General features: G+C 38.2%; 1 long non-coding RNA gene across 1 annotated transcript; it reads right to left on the bottom strand.

The window, feature by feature from the left end:
* Positions 1-1,348: 1,348 nt before the first annotated feature.
* On the bottom strand, positions 1,349-1,828 carry LOC133310461 (uncharacterized). The gene is made up of 3 exons (XR_009751460.1): positions 1,755-1,828; positions 1,465-1,610; positions 1,349-1,378 (listed from the first exon to the last, which is right to left on the bottom strand). It is a non-coding gene; the product is annotated as an uncharacterized LOC133310461 (long non-coding RNA).
* Positions 1,829-4,343: the final 2,515 nt, after the last annotated feature.

The following is a 4,343-nucleotide window of genomic DNA, read 5'->3' as shown; positions in this document are numbered from 1 at the left end:
AAGGAAAACTTTCTGTTGCTTCCTCTCTCTTTCCCCTTCTCCCAAACAGACTCTAAAGATAAAAGTAGTAGCATGAAAGGTTGTCTTATGACTTGTATCCAAAACTAATTGGGGATGGGGTCATCCTTTTAAAGAGGAAAAATAGGGATTTTCTTATCTCTTTCTTGAGTTCATCGACATTAACATCACCTTTATCTTTGGGATCGGCAGTTGATGAAATATAAGTTTGAATGGAATCCACATTTTTCACAAACAATTTTCATGGACATAACAACAGTTCATTTAGAGAAGTTACAGGATGCCTTATCCCTATAGACTTATCAGTGTATGGGATTAAAACTGATATAAAATACTCCAACTTCCCCCTTCCCAAAAGAAAAAAGAAGGCAAGTGGAATATACATGGTGCAACAGACAGCACAATTTGTACATTAGATTTCAGCTACAACATTAACCAACCTTATATTTTTTGCATACAGCTATGATCTCTGGAAGTTTGCAAAGCTCCCCTTCCATACTGTATATCCCCTCCACGATAACAATTACCTTCTTCCATGGTCTACGGGTCCTTGGCTGTCCCTCTGCAATTTGTTCTCTTAAAACCTCTTCAAGATGTGATGGCGCTGCGGGTAAAATAGCCAAGGGCAAGTAAATAATAATGCTGTGACCATTGGTAGCACCAGAATAGTAATATAAGCACAGCAACGAGACAAAAGGAAAAACCGCAACCCAATGGCCAAGTAAAACATAGATTACAAGAGTTCAAAACCTACATAGACATAACTAAAATCAAAGGTCAGTTTAGTTATGCTTTAATCTTATTCTCCGTTAGTAGAAAAGAAATGTGAACACGTGGGATTTTATTAACCTATTATATTTAGTCAAATGGTAATGGTATGGTGCAGAACAGTAGCCACCATCATCTGCCCCAACCAATAATTGAGATTCAGACCTGTCTTATTCGAAAGGAGAGAGATTCCAATAGTATACAAATGTTATATTTAGAAATTGAAAACCAAACTACTCAATGACAATTCATATCTCTTATTTTGGCATGCAGCCAAGGTACTCACTATTGTGTTGAAAAACACGAATAATTGCTCCAGATCCACGTGCGCCATTAACAATTGAGTTGTGGTTCAATGAAAAATCACTAATGATCAAACCTCCCTATAAAAATATAAATTTATCAATAAATAATATTGCAAATACAATTAGCATCTCTCACCAAAACGAAATCACTGAACATTCTTTACATACCCATCAGGACTGGAAGAATAGCAGAGTTTGTCACATAGCCCATCCAAAAACAATAGCAGCCGGCTTTGACAAAGTTTGCAACACGTCCTCCTCCAACTCATTGTGAAGCGCAGTTGTGCCTATCAGAGAAGCCACATTTGAGGCACGTGCATAGATAACCAAACAAAACTTTCTTTTAATTGGTAACACAAACAATATACTTAACCCCCATCCACCCTGCTGCTGCACGTGCTCGGTGAATACTTCTTCAATGTCTCAACTACTCGAGGCGTGCAGTATTCATCAGCTGCAGCAAAACCAAGGTAGTTGTATGATCCCAAGTTGAGACATCTACTCACTTGTGCGGTCCGTCTGCATAAATGAGAGCCACATAAATTACCAATGCAACAACTCCAAAGAAAGAAGCTTGCAAAGAAAATCTGGATATTTCGACAATCCCAGAATCCCCTAAAAAAATATAACAACCAAGCCTGTAATTAAAGTAAAGAGTTATACTTTAGTGTCTTGTTATTATCATTCGAGTAGCGTTCAACTACATCAAACCAAGCATCAGGAGCACTTGATATTGGCTCCCAAAGCAGTCCTGCCAAAAGAGAAACGCACTTTACGAAAACATCCAACGCCATAACAATTATCCCCTTTTTTTTATCTATTCATCAAAATCCAACTATTACTGTTCGTGTAGTGTCGGATCCATATAGGAACTGTACACCATTTTCTCTATTCTCAATACTCAAACTCGAGTATAGGAATAAGTTGTGTTAGAGAGATATAAAATACATAATTTAGCAGAAACCAACAGCAAATATCCAAGTCCTCAAAAGCTTTTACGTCCTCCTGCCATTTTATAAAAATAACAGCTCCAAAGGGGTGAGAAAAATCCCAGTAGTGTGGCAACAAAACCAATAATGCAACAGTATTAAACTAGGCACAAAATTATAAATAGTCGCTTCAAACATGAAATCCTTTTCATCATAAACCTTTTCATCATATATCCTTTTCATCATATATCATATTCCGTATATAACGCCTTCATCACGCTCATAGCACCGTCATGCGCGTGCCATCACAGTGGAAATTCCATGCACGGCACCATTGTAAGAACCCGCACCGTTAATTAAGGTATTTAAATAATTAATTATGCAAAATTAGGAAATGATTTCGTAATTGACCCTAATAATTATTAAGAGGCTTTAATAATTATGGTAAGTGATTAAGAATGCTGAAAGTCATTTTTCGGTAGAAAAGTGCAGATACCGGTTCTGCTAGACGGTATAAATGCGTATTGAAAAAGTATTCCAGAAAATTAATGTAAGTGCATGATAATTACTAGAATAATATGTAGGACTTGTAAAACGAGTTTCAAGTCCAAATAATGAGAACTGGTGCTAGAAACCGGTACTGGCTTTGAAAAGCGCGTACCGGAAAGTTGCTAAGAAAAATATAATAAAAATATGTTAATTCTTGGAAAATGTGTATTTTCAGATTCCAAAGTTTGGGATCAAAATGCTAAGCGTAGCAATTAAAGTTAATACTGTACGCTTAAGTGAGTTTTGGCTATAAATACTCTTATGTGGGCACAAAACCCTAGACCTCCTATTTTCCTACGTGACTTTGGGCGGCTGAGGCTCTCTTGTTACTATTCCATTGCTGTCTCCTTCCTCTTGGAGAGCCTTGTGGCCTTTTCTTCCTCATTTTTCTTGATTCTTCATCCTTGAGCTCGTATACACTTGAGAGTTATCCTTGTGAGGATGGGAGGGTGCTTTTTCTGAGTCTTAGCCACTGTTTGAGTCAGTCTTGAGGGCTGAGTTTGGAGGTTGAGTAGTGGAAGCCTTGGTCTTGCCATTTGTGAACTCCAAGTGTCTATCTTTGTGGAGAAATGAGCCATCTTGTTGTGCATTTTCGTGCACCTTCTTAGTCAGAATTATGAGGAGCCATTGGTAACCTCCAAGAGCACTTCATCCTCTGTTTTAAGTCTTGGGGTGAGTTGCCTAACCTTTGGTCATGTGTTTTGATGATTAAAAAAGGTGTCTTTGCATGAAAATGAGTTTAACATGTAACCAACTGATAGTTGAACCTAAAATTGATTAAAGATGCATGCTTGGACGTTACATTGGATTAAAAAGGGAACCTTTAAGGGATATCTTCACGAAAATGCAGAAACTGAATTCTGTCGTGAAATATCCGGATATCTGCCCGTCGAATATCCGGATAGTGGATATCCGGATATGATATCCGGATATGTGATATCCTGATATGGGGTTTCGGGATATCTTGATATTGGATATCCGTATATGTGAATCTGTATATCCAGATATTGCATATCCGGATATGGACAGTGAGATATCCGGATATTGCATATCCGGATATGGTCCCGAGGAATATCCGGATATTCAGGGATTTCGCAGAACAGTAGCTGTGTTGTGTGTACAGTAGGCTATTGGGGGTTTGTGGACCCTAGATTGATGAAGTTGAACTTCTGTATTAATGGTCTAAGCCAGAATCATTGGATTAAGGGCTTGTGGCTTTGTTAGAAGCTTTAAGACATAAAACGTAATGAAAAGGCGTTGTCTTTAATTTGAATGCATATGGTACATGTTTATTGATTTATATTTGGTCCATATCAGATTGTGATTTACTGTGATTGGACTTTGAGCTTGTGGCATTGGATAGCTAGCTTAGAGGTAAGCTTTCGTGTCCTCGGTTTAGCCATGTTGTGGTTCCACCATGTCCCATGGGGATATGGTATATGCATGCTGTGTTACATGCTTTTGATGTTTTGGAAATGCTGTTGAGCTATTGTATGCTAGTGCCTTGTTGATATGCATGGAGGTGTTCCACCTATACGGTAAGCCTGAGTATGTAGAACTTACAATAGGGTGAGGCTGTGGGTGAGGTGCAAGCGGTGTTCCTTGTACTACATGTAGGGAATAGACGTATTCCTACATTTCTCTGGCCAGTAGATAGTGATTACACACATGCCATAGATATCTATTGCACTACATAGTTTTGGAACTGATAATGATATAAATGCTTTTAGAACTTATATTGCACATGTAAGTGAACTTTGGGTGGAAGATCCTT

The sequence above is a fragment of the Gastrolobium bilobum genome, unplaced genomic scaffold, assembly GCF_033153095.1.
Source record: "Gastrolobium bilobum isolate Gb01-03AN ecotype WA unplaced genomic scaffold, APGP_CSIRO_Gbil_v1 utg2364, whole genome shotgun sequence".
In the NCBI taxonomy this organism is placed as follows: domain Eukaryota; kingdom Viridiplantae; phylum Streptophyta; class Magnoliopsida; order Fabales; family Fabaceae; genus Gastrolobium; species Gastrolobium bilobum.
This window is presented reverse-complemented; position numbering and strand designations above follow the sequence as displayed.